We start from the raw sequence: 16,774 nt of genomic DNA, 5'->3' as shown, positions 1-16,774 counted from the left end.
AAGAGACATACTATTTTTGACATGGCAATGTGTGTGGGGTTTTTTTCTGCGTGATGCAGTTATATATTGAGGACTTTTTAAAGATTTTACAGTTTTTCCAGTTCTTGGTCTCTCCCCTGTGTATTTTTAGGGTATGTGTATTACTTAACTATGAACATGTTGTAAAATCATAATAGGTGCTTAGTTGAGGGAGGGGAAATGGGAGGAATAATTTCATTTTAAAAGAAAAAAAACAAAGAATATCTATGCTATGATACACCACATTTATTTCAATGTAATTTACTACTTTGCACTGGTGTTGCTCTGAATTAAAACTCAAGCACTAAAACACATGGCCAAAGAAGAATGGTGAAAATACATTGCTGCTAATTTTTTTTTTCAATGCCTTGTTTTATTGAGGTAGGACTGCTATTGATATTACTGTTTTGGGGAACAAATGGGGAAAATTTATTTGAAAATAGTGTGTAAAGTGTGCAGGACTTAAAGTAGATACCATTTTTATTTTTAAACCACTGTATTGCTGAGTCACATATGCTATGTAATAAAATAGACTTTAAGCAAGTAGAGGACTACACTTGATAATTCTTCAGTTAGCCAGGCTGATTACCTGTGACCAACACTCCTCTCCTCCCCCACCCCATACTCTGTTTCATCCAGACTTGGCTATTGGCTGCTCTATGACATTTCATTTCCTTTTTTTTAATGGTGTCACATAGACTGGGTGCCATACTTGGAATACTTACTTCCCGATTTCTCCCTCTTGGAGTCCTAGTTTTCTTCAAAACTCAAAATATGCCACCGCCTTCAACAAATACTTCATAATTTTTCCAGTTCTTGGTCTCTCCCCTCCTATCACTGTGTATTTTGGGTGTATATGTATTACTTATCTGTTAACATGTTATATGATCATAGCAGGTACTTAATAAATGTTTGTTGAATGATAAATTAATAGAATTTAAGTTGCTTCAAAACAAGGAGTATCTTACTCTGTATTTGTATCCCAAGCACCTAACTCAGTGCAGGTCACATATTAGGTGCATAATAAATGAACATAACAAATCAACTGTGTAGACCTTATATTTACATTTTGTGTAGCATTTTACCACACTAGTTAGCCAGAAGAGTCAACCAGAAGAGTCAGCCAAAAGAGCTACCAAAACAAAGATCAATGACTGGAATTTTCTTTAAGGAAGTATTTAGATTAAAGAGAATTTTCCTCTAATTTGCATAATGATTGCTAAACTTCTATTCTTGGTGTTGTTTTTCTAGTATCATATTACACCAGGATATCTACAGAATGAAAGTTGATCTGCAACTTAGCAGAGAATGTGAAAAGTCTTGAAGAAAATATATCTATCTCCAAGTTATGAGGTTGAATAAAATGTTCTTTCAAAGAATGGAAGATATAATTTTAGAAAGAAATAAAAGATAAAAAGGATATAATGCAACCAAACAGAATACTTAGTTTGGAAGATAGAAGAAAATGACATAGAGTAGAAATATGACAGAGCGGGAAAGAAAACCACATAATTAGAGCCATATAATAGGTATGAGACTGTTCTTGAAGAAGGACAAGTCTAACCTTCTTTGGAATAAACAGCATCTTGTGCTCCATGGACTGACAACCTGGATCCATGTGTGCCATTATGTTGAAGGCCATCTAGTAACAGCCAGAGAAAGTAGTTATGTTTCATATCTCACTGTTGAGGGCACAGAGGAAGCTATCTGTGGACCCAATAGACTATTGCTAGCATTTATTATTCACCTGCTCTATGTCAGGCACTGGGCTACATTTGGGGCACATAAATACAAATGTAAAACAGCCATCTATCTTCCTAAGGCATATTTCTATGACATAGCAGAGAGGCTTTTAAGAACTGTCAGACTTGACCACTACCTACTTCTGGTGAATTATGTATTCATCTAAGGGAACCTAGAAAGGATTGATTCGGAATATGAAGTCTTGGGCTGAAAAACAAAGAAGCTACACACCTCAGATCCTGGAGAGTTTAAGTGGTGATTTCATCTTACTGCTGATTGAAGGCAGGGGATTAATAAGAGGGAAGCAGTGTAGGAAATGAACGTCTGGATAAGAAGATGGTGTCTAAGAATGTGATCAAGATATCTGTATCTCTGGATAAATATATGGTTGATTAGCTCTTGGCTCTTAGCAAGAGGTGGAACGTGCCCAACAATGACCTATAAAAATAGACTTGTTTTTAGTCTTCCCAGATTTAATAAAGAGACCTTAAAATAGGAAAGATTGAGGAAAACAATTGTCCACATAGATCTGAAAAGCTTGGTATTATGATGAAGAACAGAAATAAAATAGGAAAAAATATGGAATAATAATAATAATGACTATAATATCTGTCACTTTTACTATGTGTTTAAGATTTACAGGGTATGTATACTATCTTACAGAAGACAGGATGAATAATTCATAGAGGATCATATCAAAGAGAAGAGTCAGAAATAAGGTCAATAGTCGCAGATTCCATGTAAAAATGGTCAAAGAATTGGTAATATGAGAAATTTGTAACAGTAGGAACTTTTAAAATGTCTGTGGTATCATTGCACCATGCACAGGTATCACTGAGACTTGATAGGATAGGTTTCACAGCTGGATTTGGCTCTGGAAGTGCATTCCTTATTCAAAGGGAGCAGTATATAAAAGGAAGGGATAAAGCACCAATGTACATTAAAAATATGTGATCTTAGGGCAGCTAGGTGGTGCAGTGGATAGAGCACCGACCCTGCATTCAGGAGGACCTGAGTTCAAATGTGGCCTCAGACCCATAACACTTACTAGCTTGTGACCCTGGGCAAGTCACTTAACCCCATTGCCTAGCCAAAAACAAAACAAAAGAATATGTGATCTTATAAAGAAACCCAGGAGCCGGAGGGGGAGAAAAAAGGAGAAACTGGTTGCTGAAATTGAAATAATGAGACCCAAATATCTCTGATAATCAAGATATATAAGTACCATAAATATATAACAACAAAAGCCATTTGATATCTTGTAATCTTTTTTCCCCCTTACATTGTTGGGCCGTTATGTAAATTTTCTCCTAGTTCTTTTTCCTTTTACTCCATGTAAGTCTTTATTAGTTTCTCTGAATTCCTTGTATTTATCATTTCTTGTGGTGTAACAATTTTCCTTTACATTTATAGAACACATTTTATTTAGACATTCTCTAATTGATAGACATTCACTTTCTTTCCAGTTGTTTACTATTTAAAACATTCTGCAATGAATATTTTGTTATGTATTAGACCTTACCCTCTCTCTTTGACAATCTTGGGAGTCAATGTCTTGTAAAGATATTGCTGAGTCAAAGGATTTATACAGTTTATTGACTTTTTAAAGCATAATTCCAAATCATTTTCCAGAATAATTGGTTAAACTCATTCATAGCCCCATTAACACTGCATTAGTGCGCCTGTCTTCCCACTACCTCCAACATCTCTTTGTAAGATGAGGGACTGATGAAGATAATCTAGGGAGGATCCTTTTCTAAGAAGTTTTTGAGGAAATACTCCTTTGGGAGGCTGGTACCTGACTTTCAAATTCAAGAATTCTTGATCTCTTGGGAACTTTAAAACTAAGAATTGTGAGGTAACCCTCAAGGTTGGAAATGTCTATTCTCAGGATCACCTTACTTGCACTTAAATAGGAAAGGGTCAAAATGTAGTAGCATAACAGGAGATCTCCTCTAAGGCTTTCCTGGACCATCATGAATACATTTCATGCTCTTGGGGTAGTTGAAAGAGGGAAATGTTCTTCATCCTTTTTCCTTACTGCACTCTGGTTTGGAAATCACAGGGAGAGAAAATTCAAAAAAAGGGAAAGGGGAAGTCATCTCTCTGTCTCTGTTTCTGTCTCTGTCACACACGCGCGCGCACACACACACACACACACACACACCCACACCCATAATCACTAGCCAAACTAGTGCATTTATCGATCAGAGATGGCTTCTTTTACAAGAGTCTACCCTAAGCCTCAAGCAACATGACTGTGGGGAGGCGGCCCTAATCTCTAAAACCCAATCACCAACGTGTAAGTACCCGATTCCATGTCCATGGGGAGTCCTGTTCAAGTGTAGCCTGATCAAAAACCTTGAATCTCATCAAGTTGACTAAGGGAATTTGGGAAGAACTCATCAGATTAATGTCTTTTTTATATCCTGTTATCTTTGCCAATGTGTTGTTTTCAAGTCAAACCTCAGGGTTGTTTTAATTGGCATTTCTCTTATTAGTGATTTGTCATTTTTTTTTGTATTGCTGATAATTTTCATTTTCAAGTTTGAAAATTACCTGTACTTCAGACCAGACACGGAAGAATTAAAATAATTGAATTCAGTATCTCAGTGTTCAGTACACATGAAAACAAATCATGTGGAAAAGCACCCCTCCTCTGACCCAGACACTCCCTTTTTGCAGTTTGTCTTCACCTCACATCTGCACTAGTGTAAAAGCTCCCGGGGGTGGGGGAGTCACCCTGCTTCAAGTCTCCCTCTACTCCAATCCACCCTTTCACCATTCTCAATAAATCCCAGTGGCTCCCTGTTATCTCCAGGACCAAATACAAAATCCACTGATATTCAAAGCCTTCCCTAACCTAGTCCCCTCCTACCTTTCCAGTCTTCTTACATCTTACTCCCCAACACGTAATCCTGGCTCTTCCATGAGCAAGTATGGACTTTTAAATTGTCCAATCGCAATAAAAGAAACTGAGGCAGAGCTCTGAGCCAATGGCACTTTATTAAAGGGTCCATGGCACTTTCTAATGAAGTGGACTTCAGATCTTCCTCATGATCTGAGATGTCCCTGGTCCCCAGGACCTTGTTTTTAGAGTTTGATACCCAGATATGCAAAAGACACACGGTAAAAGACAGAATCTCATTGGCTGACAGACCTTGCTCTTGAGGGCCAAAAATGACATATCAGCAAGGTGAGAAATGATTCATTTGGACCCCTACTCTCTTCCAATCAGCATTAATCGGTTTGATATTTTACATAAATCACATAGGGAAAATTAGATAAGATAGGATCTTATAACAGGCCTCAAATGTTCTTGTTTACCAGTTATGAAGCTCTTTTGTGCAATCATAAGAATGATGATGCCCCCCAGCACGGGTGGGATGCTTTGGTTCTTTGGAAAGCGCCCCACTCTCTTTTGTCCAACATGAACAGGTTGATGGGGATGGGGTCTGGACCCCATAAAGGAAAAGCCCAGGGTCCTGGCTTCGCCTGGGGCACCCAGCCCTTCTGGGTCCTCTTCAGTTACCTCCTGGTCACTCCAGACTACTTGGCCACTTGCACATCACATCCAGATCTTCCCAGAGTCTTTCTGTGTAAAGGTCCATCTTGCCTCCATTAAAGTGCTCAGATTCCTTAAGAGTCTGGCCGGTTCCTATTGGTGAAACGATAAACCTTGTCTCTGACTGAGACAATTTGAGTCGAATTCTTTTGAGGCAGGACCCTCATCATTTGCCCTTGAATCTCGGGGTTCCCAGCACCCCTAGATCTCAACACAGGTGACCATCTTGTGACCACTTAGTCAGTGGAGATGCCCTATGCTTCACCCAGGCTGTGCTCACCCCCATATGTCATTTTTGGGCCTCAAGAGCAAGGTCTACCAACTAATGAGATTCTGTCTTTTACCATGCCTCTTTTGAATATGAGTGTCAAGCCCTATAAAAAAACAAACAAAAACAAAAACAAAAACAAAACAAAAAAACAAGGTCCTGTCGATCAGGGGCATCTCAGATCATGAAGAAGATCTGACGGTCCCTTCATTAGAGAGGACCACGGACCTTTTAACAAAGTGCCATTGGCGCAGGGCTCTGCCTCAGTTTCTCTTATTGTAGGCTGGACAGTTTTAAACTCCACACAGGACACTTTCTCTCTGGCTGTCCCTGTACCTGGATCCCTCTTCCTTCTCTGCTCCCAGGCTTCCTTCAAGTCCCAGCTAAAATCTCACCTCCTGCAGGAAGCCTTCCCCAGCCCCTCTTTCTCCTGCTAATTAGTTTTCTTCCTGTATACAGCTTGTTGGTGCCTGTGTATTTTTGCCTCCCCGCTCCCGAGATCGTAAGCCGCAGGGGGTAGGGACCCTCTCTCGTCTATCTTTGTGTCCCCAGCGCTTAGCGCGGGGCTTGCAACACTTTGGCACTTAATAAATGTTTGTTGGCTGACAGCTATTTAAATGTGCACGTGTGGTCTTCCTCTACAGAATGTAAGCTCGTTGAGGGCAAAGGCAGTTTCTTCTACTCTACGCTCAGTGTTCAGCACCACGCAAGGTAAACAACCAGACCCTTATTAAACAGCATGTAAACACAACTGAGAGGCTAAGTGGCCCGCGCAGAAGCAGCTTCCGGACTACGTTTCCCAGAATCCTTTAGGCCACGATCTTCTCTTGGGCCGAGACTCCATTTCCCTGAATCCACCTGGAGGGCCGCGTGATGTGCGCGCGAGCTTCACGACCGGAGTCTGTGTTCGCTCGCCCCGCCCTTCTCCCCAGGCATTCTGGGAATCGTAGTTTCGGCCTGCTCGCGGGCAGGCGCCGATTCAGCTGCGTGATCGTTTTCTGCTCGCCTTTATTTATTTTTTTTGCGCCGTTCCGGGGCCGGTAGGTGGTGAGTGGGTGAGTGTGCGCTCGCGCGTGGGGGCGTAAGGGTGTCTCGGTGTGCGTGTGTCTGTGTCCTTGTGCCCCTTCCCCTCCAGTCGCCGCCGCCGCCGCCGCCGCCCTCGGCCCCCGCAGCCGCAGGCCCCGCGAGGCCTCGAACCCCGCACCCGCCGCTCCACAACGAACTGCGTGTCGGGGGTGGACGGGAGGGCCAGCCTCGGGTCCGAGCCCTGGCCCTCCCGCGGCCCCTCGGCGTGGCCGGCGCAGCAGGCCTTTAGGTAGTAGGGAGTCATGGCAGAGTCTGGAGGCGGGGAGTGACCCAGGGCCGCCGCGGGGCCGGGGCGCCCAGCTCCTTCCTTCAGGCTGCGTCCAGAGGGCCTGCGTTCGGATCCTACTTCCCGCGTTCAGGTGACCTTTGGCAAGCACGCAGCCTCAGTGTCCTCCTCTGTAAAGTGGGAACAATAGCAGCGCCCGCCCCCCGGGGGTCGCCGGGAGAATCCTCGCAGGCCCGGCCTCGTCTGTCACCCGTTCCTTCCTTGGCGTCCGGAGGCTCGAGGGAGCCGCTCGTTAAACCTGCTGTGGGAGCCTGTGGTTCCCCCCGCCCCATCCATCCACCAGGGCGGGAGGTGGGGGAGGGGGCCGGTGCGGGGTCACTTTGGGGCGCGTCCAGGCGGGTGTGGGGGGGCTGCGGGTCCTAGGCCGGGCCACGTCTCTGCCAGTCTGACATTAAACTTACTTTTGTTTCTTTCTAATCATGAACCTGACAAACTCACCGAGCCTCCGGTTGTAGTTTCTTTTGAAAGGCCGGGTTGAACTTTGGGGGGACAAGGTCTCTCAGCTCTTTGGGGTCCGGCCCCCTCCCTGACCGAGGCGGGGCTTCGTGCCTGGACCTTGACCAGCCCCCGACGGACCTGGCACCTCCCCCAGGCTCGGGGTCTTTGCAGACTCCCCTGCGCGGGATGCTAAGAGAGGCTGCCAGGGATGCTGAGAGAGGCTGCCCGGGATGCTAAGAGAGACTGCTAGGAATGTTAAGAGAGGGTACTAGGGATGCTGAGAGAGGCTGCCCGGGTTGCTGAGAGAGGCAGGCTGCTAGGGATGCTTAGAGAGGCTGCTAGGGATGCTTAGAGAGGCTGCCCGGGATGCTAAGGCGGGGGTGGGGGGAGGGTAGCCCTGCCCTCAGGGAGCACACAGTCTGATGGAGAAGGCCAAGTGCAAACGGCTGTGGGTAGACAGGATGGAGTGGTGGTGATCAGCCGAGGGAGGGGGTCTGGAAAGGCTTCTTGTAGAGGATGGGGTGGTAGCTGGGACCTGAAGGAAGATACCAGGGAAGCCTGGAGGGGAGATCAGGAGGGACAGCAAGGGGGACGGCCAGTGCAAATGCCTGGAGTCTGGAGATGGAGAGTCTTGTTCAAGGAATAGTGGGTAGGCCCTTGTCACTAGATCAGAATATGTGTTGGGGAATAAGGTATAACAAGACTGGGAGGCAGCTGGGTTGTGCAGGGCTTTGAGGGCCAAACAGAGCGTTTTTTATTTCGTTTTAGAGGTGATAGAGAGCCTCTGGAGTTTACCGAGTGAAGGGGTAACAGAGCTGGACCTGAGCATTAGGAAGTCACTGGTGGCTGAATGGAGGGTGGACTGGATGGGGAGAGACCTGAGGCAGGGGACCATCCCCTCCCCCCCAGCTATTGGAGCAATCCAGGTGTGAGGGGCTGAGGGCCTGTACCAGGGTGGAGACCCGGGCAGGGAGGAGGGGCAAGCCTGAGATTATCCTGGCTCAGGTTCCTCCTTGCATTCCCATAGCTGACCTTTCTGCAGGCTTCTAACCACCTTCTGTGTAATCCTGGACTAAAGGGAGGAAGGAATTCACTGGCATTTCTCTTGAGTTTTATTTGAGCCAGTTTTTGGTCTGATGCCTTTTTTTCATCTTTGCTGAACTGTTGCGTGAGGGAGCTGAACCAAGCTGGAACCTTCTGGAAGATTATTTAATGTGTACATGCACATATATGTCCACATGCTTTTATCTAGATATATGCACACACATGCATACCTAAAATCTTCCAGCAAAATAACAACTCTCAAGACATGTCTCGAGAATATATATAATGTGTGTATATATGTGTGTATATATATATATATATATATATACACACATTATAAAACTAGCTATACATCGATAGTGTGTATGAGATATGCATATGTATACATGCATAAGTCTACATCTGTACTCACATAAGTGTAAGATTACCTTCTGGTGAGTATTGAGAGTCTAATGTCTTTAATGCTTCAGTATGATATAGATGTGACCTTGGCTTCTTGAAGGCTTAGCCTGCACGGGTGACAGACTGTAATCAGGCTGCCTGGCTGATTTTGGGGAGGGCCACCAGGGACAGTTGAATCAGTCATGGACTTTTAATTCCCTGGATGGCGTTCTTTTTCCTACATTAGACTGAGTAGAATGTCCCCTCCCTGAGAGTAGGTGCTGGGTCATTTTTCTGTGCTTGGCACACAAAAATTGCTGGGCTACATAACAGGTACCTTATAACAGGAGGAATTGAATTGAATTGAAGTGCAGTGTGTCCATAATAAATAATTAATTTGCACTTAGGTGCATAGACTATGTTCATAGACTGTTTTTGAGGTGACTTGTATTCCTCCTTGTCCATTGACTTTTCCATACTGTCCCATGCGTATGGAGATCATACATTTTATTGTCTATCTCCAGGCATTTGGTGCTTTGAAAGGAGGGGGCATTCAGTGTATCAGTATTTATGTGTCGGACATATGTTTGTGTTAGTCCCAGTCACTATATGTGTAATGTATTTACATATATGTGTACATATCTGTATATACACCTATATATGTGTGTATACATATATTTATGTGTATGTGTATATCTAAATGAAATGTATCTGAATTTCCATCTATCAATCTATATCCCTGTCTGTCTCTTTCTGTCTGTCTGTCTCCCTCCCTCTCTCTCTCTCTCTCTCTCTCTGTCTTATCCTGGGATTTTAGGTCTGGAGGAGACCTTACTGACACTGATAAAGAATGTATTTATTGTTGAGTGGTCAGTGCTGCTCTTTGTAACCCAGCTAGGCTTTAGGTTCATGTTTCTAAGTCCCTGAAGTCAGCCAGCAAACAGCTGTCTTGTAGACAGGAGCCTTGCTATCCAATCCCTGATGGCTTAGGCAGCCCCTGGGCTCCCTTCCCTGGTGGAGGTCTTGTGCCCTTTTCAGTGACAGCGGCTCCAAGCTCATCTACTGAATTCTAGGGGGCTTGTGATCTGCAGGCCTGCAGGGGGTGTGCCCACCAACCCAAAAGTCACAGGTTGCTAAAGGATCAGAGCAGTGTATTTATAATCCCCTACTGACAGTCACGTGTTGTCTGCGTAGAGGTGGTGATCACGCTGGCAGAGCCACTGGCTTCCAGTTCCACCTCTGATGCGTGCTGGCTGGGTGTCTCTGGGTAATCCTCTAAGACCATATGATGCATATAAAGTTCTGATCCTCCTTAGAAGAGGGGCTGTCCTCACCTTGAAATCACAGGGACAGTCCTTGTCTCTGTGAAATGTCCACGTGGATAAGGCACACGTTAAGTACTTGCTATGTCTGTGCGGTTCTGGATCAGTGATGGGCTGACCTTTGTCTTGGCGTGTAAGCTCTGGTGACCACTGCAGCATCTGTAACATGGGGATGGGGGGGTGGGGGGGGTGGGGTGGGATTTGTATTGTAGATTGATTAGTGAAACTTACTGTGACCCCATTTGTGGACCTGGGGAGTTTGGCCATCCCAGTTAGACCCCCGGGTCGGGTGGGTAACTGAAGTTACTGACTTCCTCTTTCTTCTGGCCCCAGCAGCCTTTTGTCAAGCCTAAAAGGGCCCGTTGTGGGGCCCCAGAGGCCCAGCCCTGCCAGATGGTGACGAAGTCGGGGGATTTCCCTGCAAGGCCGGAATTCATCCCGGTGGGAACATGCTTGTCCTGAGACCCTTCTTCAGAACATCAGTGTAGACTCTGATGAGAAGAAGCTTCTGGTGTGTGTAGGAATCTGCTGGTCCTGTGTGAGGAGAGGAGACTTACAGAAGGTCACTGCATCTAGGAAAAGGTCAAGAAGGGAGCAACCATGAAGGGCTTGGACCAGTTGTTGGAGGAGAGAGGTGAGGAGCCCACCCAGTGTGGGAGGGGCTGGAAGGGCAACCTTTGGACCCTGCTGACCCCAGGAGAGACTCATCAGAACCACTTCAGCTAGAGTTTGCTGGGTTGTGAGCTGGGGGGTGGGAGGCGTGGGGGCAGGTGGGACTGGGGGAGTGGAATCCTATCAGTCAGTCAGCCCAGACAACAAAAGCCCTGATACTCACCAGCTCACAAATGGATGTGGCCCCTTTTCCGTTTACTGTTCCACGGTGCTTTGCTCACATGCACTAAGACCATGAACCGATGTTTCCCCCAGTTTATGCCATTGGATTTTTTTTTACCCCAAATGTAGCCATTCCCATTTGTCCCTTTCATTCCATCCGCTTAGCCTTGGCTTTTTGTTCTGTTACCCGATTCTCTGATCCAAAGTCTTAAACATTATTGGCCTCTTTGCACCTTCCAACCAGTGTTGGTATTTCTGGCCCTAGGGTCGAGCAGAGCAAATGCAGAGACCGAGAAATACTGGAACATGGCTCGCTCCTCTTTCCAGGCTAACTAGATGTAGGCCCTGGAATTTTTCCCCTTCTGATTTGACCCTTCTCTGTCTGCGAGTGAAGGGGTTCTCAGAAGCCAGTTGCCTGGCTGTTTCCTCCGGGTGTTCTCCATCTGCTCAGCATTTTCCCTAAACTTTGCTGTCAAGACCTGAACACAACGTTGCAGATATGTTCTGACCAAGGCACAGTATTGCAGAATTGTCCCCTGACGATGGTCGGGCTCTTCTGCTCCTCCTCCTGCAGCCTGAGGTCGACTGAGCCTTTTGGCTGCCACAGCCCTCCGTCCATGCTGAGCAAAAGTACAATCCACGAGAATGATCAGACCTTTGTTACAGCACCAGTGGTCTGGCTACACTTGGCCCTTCAGCCTTTGGACCCAAGGATGAAACTTCTCACTTATCCCCATTCAGTTTCGTCATCTTAGGTTCAAACCTGTGTTCCCATTTGTCGAGGACTTCTTACTTCCCAATTCTTTGGCCAGTGAGTTAACATGGCTGGGCAGCAGTACTGCGACGTCAGCCCCTGCCTCCCAATTCCCCTCCCTAGAGTTCTGGCCCTGGGGACATGCTGAGAACCAAGGGAGGAGGTCAGGGTCTCAGGCTGTTCTCTCTGATGCTGGGAAGAGGTCAGTGTGTCCAACCCTGGAGCTTGTAGACTAACCCTCAGAATCTGTGCAAGAAATCCTGGCCTGGTGATGTTAGCAAGATGGCATTGATCTTCTGCTTCACTTTTTTCTCCTCTAGTTCTGACTTCTCAGGACCCTGGCCAAGAAGTGGGGATCGACGAGGAGGAGAGAATGACTTCTGAGTTCCTAAAAGCCAAGTCTCAGGTGAGTTTGGTTTGTTTCTTCTCACTTTTGAAATCCCATGTTCTTCGTGAAGCAGGGACACAGTGCTTTCCCTGGTCCATCCGGTGACCTGAACCTTACCACACCCCGCCACCGCCATCACCACCAACAGTACTGCCACTACTGCTAGCATTTCTATAGAGTTGTAAAGTTTGCAGAGCACTTGATACATGTTATATACCTCATTTGATCCTCACAACAACTCTGGGAGCAGGTGCTATTATTATTCCTATTTTATAGAGGAGCATACTGAGGCAAATGGAGGTGAAGTGACTGGCCACATAGCTTGGTCACACAGTTAGTGGGTGTCTGCAGGAGGATTTGAACCCGAAGCCAACTCCAGCGCTCTATTCACTGCGCCACCTCACAGCCCCTGGCCCTCCTTACATCTGAACTCCTTGAGTTCTACGTCTTTGAATTTAAAAAAATTAGTACTTGGTATTGTAGGTACAAGCTTGCCAGAAACAACTTTTCATTACTGTTGGATGGAACTAGCTCTAAACCTTGTTCTGCTTAGAGGACGTTGTGTCCAAAGTGACTGAGGTTCCTCCTACCCTCTGACGATATCTCTCCAACCATAATCTTTTAGGAACCGTACGGCCCGGCCCCCCATTGGATATTGGGGAAATCTGACATGTAGAAGTGCTTAGTCAGCTTATGAGTTGGAGACCCTAAAAATCTTGACCCTGATTCCTGTTTCCATCATACAGTGGAACCCTCTTGGAAATATCCCCCACTTGCCTCCTACCTCACCTCCTTTTCTCCCTCCTGTCAAAAATCCATTCATTCTGTTATTTTACTGGCACCACGAGTTACTCTAATGGGGGTCGGAGAAATGTCCAGTCAGGTCAGGCTTTGATTAGGCACTTACTGTGTGCCATGCACTGCGCTAAGTGCCAGGGATGCAATGAATGGCAAAGACCGTGCCTTCCATCAAGGAACTCCCAGTCTAATGGCATTGTGGGATTGGGAATTCAGAGGGACAAGTGTCCCCTCCCCCCAGCCCTGAGAGAGAGAAGGTCCATGTGATGTTTGGGCTACGAGGAGAGACTTTGAAAAAGTGACACAGTGGTCTCTGTGGGAGCAGAGCGAGAGTCAGGGGCGTCGTCGGCCCCACCTGAGGTTCAATGAGCTGCACCGCAGGAGAAGTGGCAGTGAGGGGAGGGATGGGTGATTAGGCAGAGAGAGAGGCAGAGAAGATAGGTGGAGATGTAGGCACACATCTGGATGAGCTCACAGATGTGGTCTGTGGACCAGAAAAGCTTCCTCAATATGTCCTATCTGATAACAGCTATTATGTTCAGTGCTATATTCTCTCTTCTGTATTTTAAAACAAAAAATTTAAGCTGTTTCCTTCATTCTGACTTTGTTTCATTTAAAAATCCATGGTTGAATACAAAGGTTGATCACTCCGTATCTATCTGTATGCTTAGTCCATGCTGAGCAAAGGGGTGTGGAGTAAACCTGAGGTCAACAGGAAATACACAGAATTTAAATAGGGCCATGTTCTGAACTTCTGCTCCATGTTTGGAATTTTGCTAGCTGGGGCTGTGAGCAATGGAGATTTTATTAATACCTTTGTCCAATCTAAATTCCATAGAATGCCAGAGAAAGGAGGCTATATTGACCTGAGTCATTTTATTGTTTCAAGGCTAAAAGCATGGTTAGCTGATGAAATCTCTAGCTTCCCAGGAGATGAAAGAGGCAAGGAGAGGAAGGCAGGGACCAGAGAAGGTCGTGCCCTGAACTAGCCCCATGGGAGGCGATAGTTATGGGTTGGGAGGATTGCACTCCAGCTCTTTCCAGAAGGGAGGAAGGAGCAGAAGAAGAGGGGACCAGTCTGCCATCTTTGTCCTCCACAGCCACACCTGAAGGTCACAGGCCTGATCATGAGGTTTGATTGCATCTCACCAAGGTTTATGTTTTCCTTTTCTTCTCCTTACCTTACAAAGTTGGCTGCTTGCTATCTTCTATGGGGCCTTGTCTGCCTTGGGTGTTTTCTAAGGTCTTTTGGTGTCCTGCTTGAGGTGCAGGATTTGCATTGGGCTATTTTCTTTAGGACATAGTGACTATGTCAGTGTCTGTCCTTTGATCAGTTTTCTCGGTTTTTTTTTGTGTGTGCGTGTGTAAATAATTTATTATATAAGTTTCAAGTTGTTTTAATACTACATATTCCTATATTTCGTCTTTTAATTAGACACTGATTTCATCTTTGCTCTACGTGGCTAATCTGACTCTAAACAGGTGACTGATTCTAAATGTCTCCAAAATCGATAACCAATCTTTTTCTGCCTGTAAATATTGAACTTTTTTTGTGCTTTTATATCCTAGACCTTAGTGTGGTGTGCCTGGCACATAATAGGCATTTAATAAATGTTTATTGACCAGCAGCTAATTAGTGAGCACGTGTCTAGTCCCTATAGGCTCCTTGAAAGTATTCTCAGTAAGTTTAGATCAGAGGTGGGGAACCTTTGGCTTTGAGGCCACATGTGGCCCTCTAGGGCCTTGGGTGAGGCCCTTTGACTGAATTCAAACTTCATAGAATGAATCCTCTTAATAAAAGGATTTGTTCTGTAAAATGTGGACACCTGAGGCCCTAGAAGCCACATGTGGCCTCGAGGCCGCAGGTCCCCTGGTTTAGATGAATAGATGCAACAAGCATTTATCAGGTCCATGCTATGTGCCTGGCACTGTGCTGAGGACTTGGGTCAGAAATAAGAAAGGAAAGACTGTCCATTCACTCAAGAAGATTACTTTTTGTTGAAGAAAAATATTAGTACTCTGTGTTGTAGGTGCAAGCTTGCCAGAAACAACTTTTCATTACTAGTGGATTGATCTGGATCTAAACATTGTTCTGTTTAGAGGGAGTTGTGTCCAGACTGACTCAGTCTCCTCCTACCCTTAGACATGTCTCCAGCCCAGTCATTTTGGAGTCTTACTTATTCCACGCGAGATACGCTGTCGTCAGGGACTGGGACTGACCGTCATGTAACGTGATGCTTCATTAAGCAGAGCCGTAGTTACTTCGGCTACTTTCTTAGAAATCATTTTCTTAAAATCAGCCCTTCACGTTCACCTTTGTATTGAGGTGACTGGGTATTATAGCATATACTGATTTAATTAGGAGGCTGTTTAATTATTCAGTCTTTCTCTGCTTCCTAATCTGCTGACAGCATGTTTGTCCGGAAGCTACCCAGACACAGATGTAGGCTATCCCATACCTACACAGACACTTTATTAATCAATTTTGAGTTTCCTCACCTGACAATCATGAACTAACACAAACATTTCGGTATACAAATAACAAAAAAAGATTTTATGTGAGAAGATGAACTTATGGCATGGTAGGAAGTGTGTTTCTAAATTTAATTTTTCTCGCTATAGTCACCCACTTTTCCCAGCAATGTTAAGCAGTGATTCTTTCCTTCTTTAGTTGCTTTCATCAAATTCACAATACAGCAATATTTTATATAATTCATTATAGACAAAACCTAAAACATTTATAAAATCATGTAAACAATATAGTAATATACATTTGAACTATGTGAGTTTCACTATTTAAAATATTGATGTTAAATCATTCTCATTGCTGTATATTTATGTATATTCTTTAGCTTTTACATAATCATATTCAGTGTCTGCTCTGCCCGTCTGGCTCTGCAGTCTTCATTTTACAGTCATCTCTCCAAATTCCTTATTATTCTTTTAAAATTTTCAATTTTATAAAATATTAATATATTAGAAATTATTCAGCTATTCCCCACTTGTTGGACATTTATGTTGTTGACTTTTCTTTTTTTTCTTCATTAACAAGTACTTGAACACACAGCTTCCTCATTCCCCATCACCATAATATTCCCTATATTGATAAAATTACATAGTGCACCTTAAAGAAATAAAGAACAAATGAAATAATCGGCAGGATAGTCATTGCTCATGCCAGGGCTGTGTGCTATGATAAATATGGCAGTCGGTATGACAATGTGATGAAGTGTGACAGCCGTTCTCCCTAAGTCACTCACAGAGCCAGTGCTAAACCTAACCACATCAAGTCCATTTGGAGGAGCAGACGTTCTAGAGCATGGAAGGAAATCATGACAGATATAGGGATACAGGGAAAAGAGCATGTCCCCAGCTTAAATGATACCTTAAAGCAATAGCTCTATGTGTTTACTTCAGTTCTGAGTTCCCTCTTCAAATCTGTTTTGTTTTTGTTTTGGTTTTTGTTTTTGGTGAGGCAATTGGGGTTAAGTGACTTGCCCAAGATCACACAGCTAGTACGTGTCAAGTGTTGGGTCTGAGGCTGAATTTGAACTCAGGTCCTCCTGACTTCAGGGCCAATGCTGTATCCACTGTGCCACCTCGCTGCCCCCAAATCTGTTTTTCTGTATGACCAAGTAGTTTTGATAGCTTTTATAATGTTTTAAAGTCTACCTCAGTTACCTTTTTTAATAAATTCTAAGTGAAAAATTTTAAAAACAGATCTTTTCTCAATCTTCATTTTGCATATAAACAACTGCAAATGATTTTTGTGTATATAGCTAATATCTTGCTATGCTAATCTTAGTTTTTTGTTGAGAAGGTTGGATTTTCAGGGTTAATTTTCATGCT

The 16,774-nt window shown here is 44.6% G+C and overlaps 1 pseudogene; it reads left to right on the top strand.

The window, feature by feature from the left end:
- The first annotated feature begins 6,594 nt into the window (after positions 1-6,594).
- LOC114030830 overlaps positions 6,595-16,774 on the top strand; it is a 35,540-nt pseudogene continuing 25,360 nt past the window's right edge.

The sequence above is a fragment of the Vombatus ursinus genome, unplaced genomic scaffold, assembly GCF_900497805.2.
Source record: "Vombatus ursinus unplaced genomic scaffold, bare-nosed wombat genome assembly UNPS02015016.1, whole genome shotgun sequence".
Lineage (NCBI taxonomy): Eukaryota > Metazoa > Chordata > Mammalia > Diprotodontia > Vombatidae > Vombatus > Vombatus ursinus.
This window is presented reverse-complemented; position numbering and strand designations above follow the sequence as displayed.